This window comes from Pleurodeles waltl, chromosome 5 (genome assembly GCF_031143425.1).
Source record: "Pleurodeles waltl isolate 20211129_DDA chromosome 5, aPleWal1.hap1.20221129, whole genome shotgun sequence".
In the NCBI taxonomy this organism is placed as follows: Eukaryota; Metazoa; Chordata; class Amphibia; order Caudata; family Salamandridae; genus Pleurodeles; species Pleurodeles waltl.
In genome coordinates, this window is record NC_090444.1 from 75,669,626 (window position 1) to 75,684,977 (window position 15,352).

The 15,352-nt window shown below is 48.2% G+C and overlaps 1 long non-coding RNA gene across 1 annotated transcript in view; it reads left to right on the top strand.

Annotated features, from left to right (window-relative positions):
• LOC138297213 (uncharacterized) overlaps positions 1-15,352 on the top strand; it is a 72,028-nt gene that overhangs the window by 14,012 nt on the left and 42,664 nt on the right. Inside the window, exon 2 of the long non-coding RNA XR_011203936.1 lies at positions 7,034-7,218. This is a non-coding gene — a long non-coding RNA (uncharacterized lncRNA). The remainder of the gene's footprint in view (positions 1-7,033; positions 7,219-15,352) is intronic.

A 15,352-nucleotide genomic window follows, 5' to 3' on the forward strand; every position in this document is an offset into this window, starting at 1 on the left:
GTCAAGAAATAAGACCACCCTGATTGTCATCCTTCTGTCCCACTTTGCCACCCTGTCCATCCACCAACTGCCCCAGCTCCACTTCCTATGTCCCTTTGGACAATGCACCTGTGAAACAAATAGACTGGACTCTGCCATGGACATTCCTCCACCATCACCCCTGACCATTTTACAACCCCCTCCACTATTTAGCACTTAAATAAACACACTTAAATCACAAAACAATCTGGAGTCAGTCTGTGCTTTCACAAATGTGTATTTGCAATAAATGAGGAAAATAGCAATATCCATTGTATTGTCAGCATACCTATGTCACACAGCTCTTGTCCATGAGGAAACATAGCAGAGGTCACACAGTGGGACCCACATCTGTGAAATCGAAATGGAAAGTGACAAATCAGGGTCCATACACTGGGTGAAAGTGACAGACAGATGAGAGGTAGAACAAGTGTATCAGATGTAGCAGGCAGTGATGTCGTCTTACCTGTGTCTCACTGGAAGTATTGATGAATCACCTTGTTTCTGTTGTCGATTTCCTGTTCTGCTTCCTCGTCTTCACTATCCACAGGCTCCACAGCTGCCACAAGACCTCCTTCAGGACCATCCTCCTGCAGAAAAGGCAGCTGTCGTCGCAAAGCCAAGTTGTGCAGCATACAGCAGGCCACAATGATCTGGCACACCTTCTTTGGTGCGTAGAATAGGGAAACACCCGTCATGTAGGCACCTAAACCTGGCCTTCAGGAGGCCGAAGGTCTTTCTCTATAACCCTCCTAATTTGCCCATGTGCCTCATTGTAGCGTTCCTCTGCCCTTGTCCTAGGATTCCTCACTGGGGTCAGTAGCCATGACAGGTTGGGGTAGCCAGAGACATCTGCAAATGTTGTTACAACTGTTAGACACACACTTACCCTTAGGGGCAACCCCATTCCCAGACACCTAGTCACAATGTATAGGGTCCATGTCCTCACCTAATAGCCACACACAGTGCCTCTGGAGTTGCCCCATCACATAAGGGATGCTGCTATTCCTCAGAATGTAAGCGTCATGCACTGATCCAGGAAACTTGGCATTCACATGGGAGATGTACTGGTCGGCCAAACACACCATCTGCACATTCATTGAATGGTAGCTCTTCTGGTTTCTGTACACCTGTTCACTCCTGCGGGGGGGGCCAAGGCCACATGTGTCCCATCAATGGCACCTATGATGTTGGGGATATGTCCCAGGGCATAGAAGTCACCTTTCACTGTAGGCAAATCCTCCATCTGAGGGAGCACGATGTAGCTGTGCATGTGTTTCAGCAGGGCAGACAACACTCTGGACAACACGTTGGAGAACATAGGCTGGGACATCCCAGAGGCTATGGCCACTGTCGTCTGAAAAGACCCACTTGCCAGGAAATGGAGTACTGACAGCACCTGCACTATAGGGGGGGGGATACCTGTGGGATGGCGGATAGCTGACATCAGGTCTGGCTCCAACTGGGCACACAGTTCATGGATTGTGGCCCGGTCCAGTCTGTAGGTGACAATTACATGTCGCTCTTCCATTGTCAACAGGTCCACCAGCAGTCTGTACACCGGAGGATGCCGCCATCTCCTCACCTGCCCCAGCGGACGTACTCTGTGGAGGAGAACAGCGAGCAGAGGGTCAGCCAACACTGACGTATGAAAACACAACTTTATTGCACCTATTTTTCAATCCGATATGTGCCTGTCTTACAGTAGTGTGTATGTAAGGCCTAGGTATGTGTGACGCATTTAAACATAATTCCATGTGGCCCCCTGAAATGGCGGCTGCCTGACCTGTAAGGTGGGACAATGGGATATGAGGTAACTGCGCTGGTGTTGTACACCGTCGCAATAGGCGGTCGAAGACCGCATCGCAATCCTGCATTGGTTAACATTGGGCCCTATGGGTCCCAGGAGCCAATGACGATGTACGCTGGCGGTGACGGTACGCACCGCAGCGGACGTGACCGCCATTTTCTATCTGTTCACTCACTTGATACCTGATGTTCAACAGGAGATGACCTACACTGCAAGTGCTGCTGTGACCTCAGTCTGGAAGAGACAATAGCTCATGTGTCTGGGGAAAGGGCCCCTGCCTTCACCACGGAGGAGTTTGAGAAACTAGTGGATGGGGTCCTCCCCCCGTACACGCTGCTCTACCTTCCTCCAGACAAACAGGTAAGTACACTGTGAGCATGCTGTATGGGCAATGCCTGTGTGGATGGAAGATGGAAGGGGAGAATTAGACGTGCATGAAACGACAGTGAGTGTATGTGTGTCATGGCAAGGGTAGGAATGCGGGCCAATGACTGTGACTGTGCAGACGGTTATATCTTCTCCTTTTCCCCTGTCCTATTCCTGTAGGTCAGCGCCCACCAGAAGAAGGATATTTGGCGTGCCATCGCCAAGGAAGTCAGGACCCTGGGTGTCCACCACAGACGTAGCACCCACTGCCGGAAAAGATGGGAGGACATTCGCCGCTTGAGCAAGAAGACAGCGGAGGCCCATCTGGGGATGGCCTCCCAACGTTGGGGGAGAGGGGGTGCCCGTCGCACCATGACACTCCTGATGTTCCAGATCCTGGCGGTGGCGTACCCGGAGTTGGATGGGCGCTTGAGCATCACAGCAGCCACAAGGGGGTGAGTACACTCTCATTCAGCTGATTCAGCGCACATTGGAGGTGTCTGGTTGGGGGAGGTGGGCTGTGGGTACCCTTTGGCCAGGAAGAGTTTTGTAGGCATGTTCCCTCTGTAAGGCAGGCTATGTGGCACCCCACCAGTGTTAAGAGCCATCTACACCTAGTCAGGCTCCTGTGACTCATGTGTGCAGCAGTCGGGCATAGGCCTTGTACCCCATGTCCCTGTGATTAATTAGGGAACTCTAAGTGCATGGCGTAGTGCAGAGGGCTGCTGTGTCTGTAGTGTCCGCCAACTGTAGCGGTATTGCATGCACTGAACATGGCTTTCTTCTGTATTCCCCACCTTTTTGTGGTCTACCTGTTCTTGTGTGTATTAGCATCATCAGGCAGAGGAGCAGTGGCACCGGAGCAGGAGGGAGCTGCATCCCACATGGCCCTGGAGGGCGAAACGGCGGGCGAGGGGTGTTCCACGCCGGGGACAGGAGCTGAGACCAGCGACACGGACTCCTCCTCTGATGGGAGCTCCCTTGCGGTGGCGGGCCCCTCTGTGCCCCCTGCATCTACAGGTACAGCCGCCACCCCCCCCCCCCACCAGCACAGCCCTCACAGCAGCACCTCAGCCCCTGCCCCTGTCAGCCCTGCTGCCCTCAGTGAGGAGGTCATTGACCTCCTCAGATCCCTCACTGTTGGGCAGTCTACCATTCTGAATGCTATCCAGGGTGTAGAGAGGCAGTTGCAACAGACAAATGCATACCTGGAGGGCATTCATTCTGGTCAGGCAGCCCAACAGCAAGCTTTTCATACGCTGGCCTCAGCACTGATGGCAGCCATTGTCCCTGTGTCCAGCCTCCCCCCCTCCAACCTCCTCCACCCAGACCTAATCCCCTGTACCTCAGCCTATCCCAAGCACACCATCAGACCAGCATGCACACACCTCAACACACAAGGGTAGCTCTGGCGAACATAAGCACCACACATCCCACAGGCACTCACACAAGCATCATACCCATGCAGACATACCAACATCCACTGCCTCCACTGTGTCCCCCTCCTCCTCGTCTCCCTCATCCCTCCCTGTCACGTCTCCACTCACACCTGCATGCACTACATCTTCAGCCACTACGTCCATCACCACACACCGCTCATGTGCACTCACCACACCACTACCAGTCACACATCCCCAGTTTCCTCTCCCAGTGAGTCTGTGAGCCCTCCTCCCAAAGTACACAAACCCAGGCACCCACCCACCCAACACCTATCCACCTCACAACAGCCTCCAGCCCATGCACCTTCACCCAAATTCAGCAGATGTACACCTCCTACAACCACTACCTCTTCCTCCACTCCCAAACCCCCTCCATCTACCCTTCCCAGTGTGTCTAAAACTTTTCCTGTCAAACCTTGACCTCTTCCCCTTCACCTCCCCCACCCCTTCCGTCCCCTATGGCACGCCTTTCCAGGTCACAACACAGCACCTCAGCCACCACATCAACGGGAACAGTGGTGCCAGCAGTAACCGGCTTCTGGAGTGCGCCAAGCAGCAGGGCAGCCAGTGTGCCAAGGAGCCAGACCACAGACAGTCCCCCACCTCAGAAACATAAGAAGTTGGCCACAGCCCGGAGGGAGAAGGGCAAAACACCTGCCACCAAGGGCTCTCCCAGGACTACAGTTGGGAGTGTGAAGACAGCTGCGCCACCATCCAAGGTGGGGAAGGGGCACAGAAAGAAAGGGAAGTCGCGCCAACCTGCACGGCGGACAAGACCGCTTCCCAGGACACCGCCGCCACCAGCACTGCTTCCCGGGACACCGCCGCCACCAGCACTGCTTCCCAGGACACCGCCGCCACCAGCACTGCTTCCCAGGACACCGCCACCACCAGCACCGCTTCCCAGGACACCGCCGCTACCATCACCGCGTCCCAGGACACCGCCGCCACCAGCACGCTCACTGAGCCACCCACCAGCACTGCAGGCCAATGAGCGCCGCAAGCACCGCCGCTACTGAGGCTGCCACAATCACCGCCAGTGGACACGCCACATATGCCAGTGGCACCACCGCAGATATGGCTGCCATCCTCCGTGGTCAGTCGTACGAAGCTGGTGTTCAGTTTCAAGGGCCTGGACAGCTTCCATTGCCCACCGTGAGTGGAGATTCACATCCACTACCTCTGTCCTTGGCAGGATGAAGCACTCTGGGCACCAAGCCCCCTCCAGAACCAGTGGAGATTCACATCCACTACCTCAGTCCTTGGCAGGATGAAGCACGCTGGGCACAAAGCCCCCTCCAGAACCAGTGGAGAAAAGCATCCACTACCTCAGTCCTTGGCAGGATGAAGCACTCTGGGCACAAACCCCCCTCCAGAACCAGTGGAGACTGTTATTCACTTGTGAGACTGTGGCTTTGCACTCCCCAGGATGCAGCAGTGGGCAAACCACCCACTGAAAAGACTTGTGAGACTGTGGCGTTGCACTCCCCAGGATACATCAATGGGCATGGAGCCCCCTCATGGATCTGGCGTTGTGCACTCATCCGGCTGAGGTGCCCCCCCTTCCCTTCCCCCTTGAGGTGCCTGTTGTATTTCGATCTGATGCCCCTGCAGTGTTCGCTCCGTTTTGATTGGATATCTTGTGTGGGCCTCGCCCATGTATTTTGGGCCCAGTGGTCCACGGACAATGTATGTGCAGCACATGGACTTTAATTCTTGGTGTATATATTTGTTAATAGTGTGTATATATATTTATGAGTACTGGATTTTTATTGATCAGAATCGTTACAATCATTTCCATTGTCCTTGCATTCTTCCGGGGGCCTTGGGGGGTGTAACTGTAATGTATCAACATGTATTTGTGTGTTGTAGTGGGTGAGGGTGGGGGTGTTGCGTGTGTGTGTCACTCTTTTCTCTCCCCCCTCCCCTGTGTCGTAGGTGCAGTACTCACTGTGGTCTTCGCCGCTGGCGTTCGTGCTCCTGGTAGAGGAGCAGGAAGACAATGGCTGGTAGAATATGGAGTTCCGGCTCCATGGCATCCTGGTTCCTCGTATGGTGTGTAGAGGTGAGCATTTTTCCTTCCAAGTTCTTTTTCCGCCGTGTTTTTGTTCGCATTGAATCCGCCCCTGAAAAGGTGCCGGATTGGCCTCTCATGATACTGTGGGCGATACATTGTCTTCCGCCTGTCTGTTGGTGGTGACCACCATGCTGTTTGTTTGTACCACTGTGGCAGTCAGAGTGTTAAAGTGGCTGTCTATGTTGGCGGTTTCCGCCACGGTTGTGATTACATTTTTTTTACCGCCGGCCTGTTGGCTGTTTTATGCCGCTTTAACACCGACCGCCAGGGTTGTAATGAGGACCTATAGGTTTGTTGACGATACAATATTCTTTTTTTCCCATAATTACTTCTTACATAAGGGCTAACGAGCATCTAACCCTCTCTGTAGCCACACATTTAACTACCATCTATTGAGGCAAGCTGGTTCTCTTTTTCCAAAAGTGTTCACTCTTTCACGTTGGTCTAAATATTGTCCTGACGACTTTTTCTCTACCTCCTCATTCTTACATATATTTGACCCACAGCGGTCATTCATTGTACTAAACAACGCTAAATGGATGATCAGCTTTTTATTTGCTTAAATGCTGTGAAAATTAGGCAAGCTGATGAGAGAAGAGGACCATCTCCAACTATCTTTTTCTTCCTATTAAAAGGTGCAATGCCTTGGCGAAGAAGCAGACTTCTGATGGCTTATGTGCTCCTCCCACCAGAGCGGAGGCAGCAACTGTGGAGAGATATGATTATGGTATCCATTCTCAAAAAACGAATGTGTGGGTGCAAATTGTCAATCAGAGGAACACATTATTTACCTTTGTTAACGTATATTCATCCATGTGATTTTATTTTTTTACTATTACGATGTTTAGATTTTCTTCAGTTTATATTTATTTTGTTATTGTAAAGAACAATGGATGCTACAAAGTACAACCAGATTCTGAATTTTATATACGCAGTAATGTGTACCCTGATGATTTCAGTAAAATAATGAAGCATGGATTACGGAGACTTTCCAAAAAAATCACCATTGATGGTAAGTTATTTTTCAAATTACTTTGGAATTAGAAAATTGTTATACATTCATACAATTTACTGTACTTGTTTGAATGAAGCTTCATGAATTGGTGATCCTTTCAATTATATTGATCTACCTACTTATGTGTTAACAAATATTGTTTAGTCTGATTCATTTCATTATATTTTATTTTTTTAAATGATTGTTAGCGTGTGTGTGTGTGTATATATATATATATATATTACGTGCTTTTAATGTATCTCTCGTGCAACATCTGCAGTAAATAGAAATCGTCCTTTAAACGTTCTCATGTTTTTTTGGAAAATTAGGTGAAAAGGTGTTCTTTGTAGGAAAGGGGAAGAAGGCACAAGTTATCGTTGGTGAAGAATTGGCAAAACACATTTTTAATAAGTTACATTCTTCACTAATTGGAGGTCACTCTGGAACTAACAAAACTAAAAAGAGTATTGGCAGCCATTTCTAGTGGCCAAACATGACTGATATTGAACAGTGGGTGAGTTATGTGTTGCTAATCTTTCAAAATAACTTCTAGGTAAAACATTTCTTTTCTTTTATGTTTTTATTGAGACATACTTGTAAAGCTATTGTTCGGCAAGTTTTTCATTCTTAATAAAGGTATTTTTGCACACATCAGTCATTTGAGCAATCAGACGCTTTTAAAGGGCGGCTTATCACCCATGGAGGCTCAAATAGCTGTTGCGGACGTGCTGCACACTCTGCGATCCATGTCTTTAGATCCTTTGTGAGCTGGTTCAGTGAGTCTGCATGTCTGAGTTTGAGTGGAAGCGTGTTTGACTGGGCTACAAGGTAAGAAAAGCATCTGCCTTCAGATGTGCTCTTCCTGATTCTGTGGATGGCAGCAAGGGTGGGTTTGGAGGATAAGATCTGCCTGGTGTTCTTTCCCTAACTGGTACCCACAATTGGCACGGCCCTGGCACACAGATATGTCCATTGTAAATGGTACACCTGGTACCAAGGGCCTGTTGCCAAGGAAGGTCTCTAAGGGCTGCAGCATGCCGTATGACACCCTGGAGACCCCTCACTCAGCACAGACACACTGCTTGCCAGCTTGTGTGTGCTGGTTGGGAGAAAATGACTAAGTCGACATGGCACTCCCCTCAGAGTGCCATGCCAACCTCACACTGCCTATGGCATAGATAAGTCACCCCTCTAGCAGGCCTTCCAGCCCTAAGGCAGGGTGTACTATGCCACAGGTGAGGGAATAGCTGCATGAGCACTATGCCCCTACGGTGTCTTAGCAAAACCTTGGACATTGTAATTGCAGGTTAGCCATAAGAGTATAAGGTCTGGGGGTTTAACAAACACAAACTCCACAGTTCCATAATGGCTAAACTGAAATATGAGAAGTTTGGTATCCAACTTCTCAGCACAATAAATGCACACTGATGCCATTGTGGTATTTGTTTTAAAATACACCCAGAGGGCATCTTAGAGAGGGACCCGGAATACCAGTCCGACTCCTAGTGCTAGGCTGACCAGTTTCTGCCAGTCTGACACAACCAGACGAGTTTCTGGCAACATGGGGAGAGTACCTTTGTCAATCTGTGGCCAGGAACAAAGACTGTACTGGGTGGATATGCTTCTCACCTCCCCCTGCAGGAACTGTAACACCTGGCGGGGAGCCTCAAAGGCTCATGCCTTTTGTTACAACACCCCAGGGCATCCCAGCTAGTGGAGATGGACTCCCCCACCACTTTAGGCAGCAAGGCTGGAGGAGATGATGAGGGAAACAAGGAGGAGCCACCCACCAGTCAGGACAGCCCCTAAGGTGCCCTGAGGTGACGCTTAACTTTTATAATTCCTCAATCTTGAGATTGGAAGATGCCCCCAAAAGCAATATGGATGTGCCCCCATCACCTCAGGGTGGAGGCACTAAGAGGGTGTAGCCACCCGCAAGGGCAGTAGCCATTGGCTACTGCCCCAAGACCTAAACACACCCCTAAATTGAGTATTTAGGGGCGACCCTGAACCCAGGAAATCAGATTCCTGCAACCTGCACAAATAAGTTCTGCTGACCTGAAAGCCCCGCAGATATGACGGAAACACCAACTGACTTGGCTCCAGCTCTACCGGCCTGTCCCCAGACTCAAACTGCACAGCGACGCATCTGTCGGGGAACAGCGACCTCTGAGGACACTGCAACATTTTTGCAAGTTTTGAAAGAACTCTCCTTTCCCGCCGGAAGCGTGAGACTTCTCACTCTGTATCCAATGCCCCCACCTCGAGCTCCAGAAAACAAATACCGCAGAGGGGACTCCCAGGCGACTGCGATAACGTGAGTAACCTGAGTTGAATCTTGTGGTTCTAAAATAAATTAAAATATATTTCTGATGGATACAACTACCTGTGGATTCCTCACCTTATGAATTGGATCCTTGTGCCAGCATCCAACGGAAAGTCTTCTTCCTAGCTGTCTACGTCGACGAGGACGTCATAATGGCATGGCTCCACGTGACTCCGTCTGACATCAACGTGCCAATAAGAGGTCCTTGTCGGCGTACTGACATCAGTTTTCCTTTTTTCTGTGCCTTCGACGCCAATGGTTTTTCTTCCTGGCTCGTTGTTAACTGTAACGATTTTTGGTGGTTACAATGTCGCCTCCGAAGAAGTCCGGTTTCAAGCCGTGTAGAGAATGCGGGGGTCGGATGTCAGTGACCGACCCCCACTCGGACTGTATTTGGTGCCTTAGTTCAGAGCATGATGTGGAAGGTTGCTCTTCATGTCAGAGCATGAATCCAAAAGCTCTGAAGGAGCGCGAGGCGAAGCTCTTCTTAGCCAAAGCAAAGAAGGCCCATAAAAAGGATTCCTTCCATGTTTCTCCCAAAAAGCATAAGAAGCAGCGTCATCATGACTCTCTGCGCCGTTCGGAGCGGAGCCGATCGAGGTCGGGGTCTCTATCTTCACGATGCCAGAAGACATGGGAGATGAGTCCTACTGTCACGCCTCAGCAGGAGAGTCCGGAGTTGTCACTGGTCCCTTCAGTTTTTGAGGTCGCTCAAAGTAGCCCTCACTTTTCGCCGGCACCGAGGGATCCTGATGTTCTGCAGGCAAACTATTGGACTTGAGTTAAGTCTTTTGAGTGTGTGTGTTCCTCATTTATTGCCTGTGTGTGTACAACAAATGTTTAACACTACCCTCTGACAAGCCTACTGCTCAACTACACCACCAAAAAATAGAGCATTCAAATTATCAAATTTTCCCACTATCAACCTCTAAGGGGAACCTTTAGACTCTGTGCACACTATCTCTCACTTTGAGATAGTATATTCCGAGCCAACTTCCTACATACATCAAAATAGAACCTCATATATTGTAAATGTGAGGGTGTCACACATATTATTTCCATGAATAGTAGTGAGCTGCTCCCGTGTTACAATAATGGAAAGACCTGCCTATCCCTGAAAATGAGATGTTAAAACATTTAGAATGTAGACCAGTGTGCCAGTGACCTGGCCAAAGAGCAGAAGGCAGAATGGGAAGGGGAACGGGGTCATAGAGAAGCAATCACCAGGAGAAAGTAGAGAAGAAAATGAACCTGCAAGGATAAAATAAGGAGAAAGGAAGAGTAGGACGGTAGAAGAAAATGGGATAAGGTGAAATCAAGTAAGTCTTGGTTGCCTTGGAACTGAGCAGCCCTATATTTAACAACTTAGGCCAAGGTCATAATACATTCAATGGCAAGATTTTTTTGGCACCACGTGCCATACTCACAAATTCATCTCAACTCCCAGCCCGTCCTCCTTGTGTAACATTGCAACCAATTAACGAACATCACAAAAAAGTCATACTCACACTTGTACTTAGCTGTCCGTCCCTTGCCCCCTCCCAACTTGTTGCCAAGTTTTGATGCAGCTTTAACTGAAGTTCACTGGCTTCCTGGTAAGCTGGTCCCCAGTGCCAGTCTTTCCCCAAAACAAGACACCTGATCCCTTGATCCCAAGTGATAAGGCTCTGTAGCACCCTTCTAAGTCCCATAGTAAGTGTTACCTAGAGTGCCTTGGTACTGCAGAGGGTTGCTAAGAGCTGTAGCAGAACTTGTTCTTCTCTAAGGGACCCAGCACTGACCTCATGCAGACTGCTTGACAAGGTGCCCCCTAAAAGTGAAAACGCAACATAAATTATGGACTGTGTGCCATGTCCCCAAAACACTGCATGTAATATTTGTAAGTCACCCCTATAGCAGGCCTTATAGCCCTAAGGCAGGGTGCATATTATTATATGCGTGGTCATATCTGCAAGAGAAGATATGCCCCTGCTAGGTCTGTCGTTTCTTAGATATATTAGGTGAACAGGGAATCCATTTTAAATAGATGTGTTGGCCACTGATTAATACGAGTTACCCAGCTCCATGATGTCTTCAATGAAAATAGGGATGTTGAACCTCTCATGTTTTATAAGCCCTGGCGATGGATTTATTAATGCACGCATCCAGAGTGTACCTTACAGTTTCCTCCTGAAAACATAACAACTGCTTCTGAGCTAACTGACCAGTTCTAGCCAGTTTGCCACCAACAGACTAGAGTGAGATCCAGGGGTGAGATCCTTTGCTCTTTGGAGGTCAGACACAAAGCTTCTCAGGGTGAGGTGTTGGACACCCCTTCCCATAGCATGATCTGCATTCCAAGACAGATCTAGTCTCTGAGAGGGAGATGCCCACCCCCAGACCCCATCTGGCACCTGGATATTCAGGAACATTAGCTATGTAGGAGGCATTTTGCATTTCGAGGCTGGACACACCCCTAGGGTGACCAGCCTGAAATGGACACAGCCTAGGAAATTCTACTTGTGTCTGGTGGAATTTAGGACCTCTGGACATGGTGTTGCCCACTCCCCACAGAAAGTGGTCATCTACAGGGTGTTGTGACTCCAGGGTATGTAGCTGTAGCAAAGTACCCTTATTGTGGCATGGTTACCCCCACTTTTTGCTTGTCAGTATGCTAACCAGGACCCCAGTTACAGTGCACTCCCCCTGTACTGTTACGACTCGGTCGTCCCATTTCCAGGGGGCGCTGTAAGGGGACTGTCAGAAGCCTGGGAATCACCTTGAACACCTATCTAGAGTCCCTTGCTGACTCCTGTTTGTTTCTCTTTTCTCCACGGTACACTTGTGTAGGACTACATTTGCTTCTTGGGACTGCAAATCCCATAATGCATAGCTTGGTAGTCAGGAAAACCCGGATTCCGTTTCCCATTGTTTTCAATGGGAGAAGTCCAGTTGCTCCTTTTCACTGGATCCTCTCCTCCAGGACTTGCAAGTGTCCGAAACTACACACACCTGAAACCTCTCCTGTGCAGCCCAGCTTGGAACTGCTTATAAGCAGCCATTTCCTCAAGCTCCCTGTCGTGCATCGGACTTCAATTCCTTTGTGTTACAGACCCCTTGTCGGATGGTGTTCCAGTTTTGTTCCTGTCCTGTTCTGTTCCAGCCTGATCCTGTTTCCTGTTTCTTGTTTCTCTGCCCTGCTCCTGATTGTTCCAGCCAGAGTCTGCTCCCTACTTCTTAGCCTTGTACCTGTTTGTTTCTTCCAAAGCCTGCTCCCTGTTTCTCTGCCCTGCTCCTGCCTTGTTTCAGCCTGAACCTTCTCTCTGTTTCCCAGTCCTGTTTACTGCTCATTTCCTACTCCCTGTATTCCAGTCCTGTCCTTGCCTGTTCCAGCCAGAGCCTGTTCTCAGTTTCCCAGTCCTGTCTCTGTCTGTCCCAGCCAGAAGTTTGCGCCCTGTTTTCAAGTCCTAGTCCCGCCTTTGCTTCAGCCTGAGCCTGTTCCTAGTTCTTGCCTCTGCCTCTTTGTTTGTTCCCTTCTGTTTCTGTTTCTTCTTGGTTCTTTGTGTCTGGTAAGTGTTCTATCAGTCTTCACCAGTGTATACGTGTCCTCCTGTGTACTGGGGTTGGCTCCTGGTTTCCAGGAGGCAATTCCAGCCCCCATCCTTGTCCAGTGTTATACGTTGTATTTCGTGCCTAACAGTGACAGTGTGCTATTGCTGTTTTCTCAGGAATCGCCACTGTGTTTCCAGCTGGACCCACAAGAGCGTGTCCTGTGTATGTAAGTACTATCCTTGTTTGTGCTCTAGGGTCCAGAGACAGAATCACTTCTGCTGCCTCCTTTCTATGGGGCTGGCAGGGTGACTATCTGTAAGAGCAAACTGCACAGAGGCATTGAGATTCCCTGTCACTGTGGGAGGTTCTGCGCCTTACTCTGTGTACAACCCCAGCGTGTTTGTCCACTGGTAATCCGTTTCCTGTTTGTTCACACAAGGGTTGCTCTGCTTTTACTTTCCTGTTTCCTGTGCCTATCCATAGCTGTCCTTTCCGTGTATGCCTTTAGCTGCTCTTCTGCCACAGTACACTACCTCTGTAGGATATTCGGTGACCTCAAGGGGTGTCCCAACCAAAGTCCTGATCAGCCCTGCCCGAAACCGTGACAGAATGCACGAACCAAACATTTCAAGCTCCCCTGGCAGTAAAGGCACACACAAACCTAAAATGCTTTCCTATCATGTTAAGACACCCCTTTCTAAACCTAGACTTTCTCAGAAGACCTCTAAAAAAGGCCTTAGTTTAAAGGATAGACTTGTTAAAGAAAATCAAAGATTGCAAATGCAGTACTACATTGCGTGGCTTGCTGATTCCTCAATGTTCAGCTATTATAATATATGTGATTATGACCCCCAATCCCTGTCTGTAGAAGAATTACAAAGTAATAATGAGTTTTTGGAGGTTCTATTACCTCAAACAGGGGAGAATGTTCCTAACAGTGAAAGTGCTTTTGCTACTTCTGCACAAGACATTTACTCTCAAGAAAACCTGGTTAATTCCTTGCCTCATGCTAGTGCATCCCAGATTCACTTCCAGCACTCTGCCAAAACAAAGAACCCTGACACTGTTCAAGAAGCCACACTACCGATTCCCTTGTTTTCTGTTGAGTGCTTCAGCCCATCTAGGCCAGTTTCTCAGAATTCAAAGTGCAGTGCTGACTCTTATAAAGACCTATCAGTCCCTCAGAGTTTTCAAGTCAGCAGGCTAGACCCTGTATCTAAGGGATCAGTAAAGACTGTGGGATTCCTTAGTTCAATTCAAAAAGCTTGTGCTCTTCCCAAACTGGATGATAATATACCAGTCTCAATCCCTAAAAGCTCTGCTAAACCCTTTTGTATTCTGAGTGGTTTGATAACAATATGGACATACACACACTAAAAGAGCAGTTTTGGCAGATTAAAAGGCAGATATCAGACTTCTATGATGAATATGTTGTAACATACACAAGAAATCTTGCACATGGGCTCTTTTCATCAATGCATATTTCACTGTTGGCAGAACCAGACATTCTGTTTATCTGTAAGGTAGAAGAAGTAACAGAGCAGCTGATGGAAACTACTGCAAGGCAATTTGAAAACCTGAAAAAAGAAAATGATCACTAGCTTTGGCTTAAAGAACAGTATGCTACTTTGTGTGCCTCTCCAAAGACTTCTATCGAGCAGATTGTCCCTTCTATTTATGACAGTCAAAAGACAGCTCCAGTTATAAATATATCAGCCTCTTCCTCAGACTCTCTCTCAGCCTGTAGTTCTCCAGTGAAAATTCCTGTACAGTTGACTGAATCTCTGAGAGATTTGACACCTCTTGATTCAAAGGATGGATCAGAGTCTTCAGAAGGAAGTGTCTCAGCCCCTCTATCAGAACAAATAAAGCCAAAGGAAGAAGAGAGTTCTGATACAGACTACAATAGCTGCACCTTAAGAAACCAAGATATGACTTTACTGGAGGTTAATGGCAAGTTGTGCAACAGTGTTGAAGAATCTGAATCTAGTGATGACAGTGGTTCCTGCCTTGCCGTGAACAAACCTGCAGATAGTGCTGTTCAAATGACGTACACACCAGAATTTTCAGATTGTGGGGATACTCCTGCCCTTTCAAACAATATCATAGAACTTTCAGACAATAAAGAGACAGTTCCTGTTTCAAGAGAATTAATGGATTTTTCTGACCGTGAAGAAATACCCGCAGTTACTAAGATTGTAATGGACTTCTCAGAAAGTTTAAAAATCTCTTCTGTGTCAAAGCAAATCGTGGAGATTTCAGAAAAGGAAGAAAGCCAGCAATCTGAAACTAAACAGCCTGTCATAAGAAATGAGAGCCTTCTCCTAGAACTGGACACAGTTGCAGCCTCAACCACTGATCCTGACCTGCTGATCCCTGCCAATGTGTATCCTGTTTCCAGCTCCACAATTAGTGAAGAACAGATCTCTGAGCTACCGGTATCTGATCTTGATGTAAAACCAGCCACACAAACGTCACCTGCTGTGTCCCTGAAACTAAAGACTCCTGAAAACCAGCAATCTGAAACCGAAGCTCAAGTGCTGAAAGATGTAATATTTCCCACTAAAACTAAAGACTTGAATTTGAATCTTGTATTCGAAGATCTGATGATAAGTACTGTTCTTAGTGTTTTATTGCAAGAAACCATCATCAATTCAAAGGCTAGAGCTGAAAAGTTAGGTAACAGTGTAAAGGTGATTTCTGAAGAGACTCCAGTTCTATTTCAATCCAAAGAACAACCTTTCAGTGTTAACAGAGTTGAAGATCAACTACCTGTAGTAGAAACGCCTTG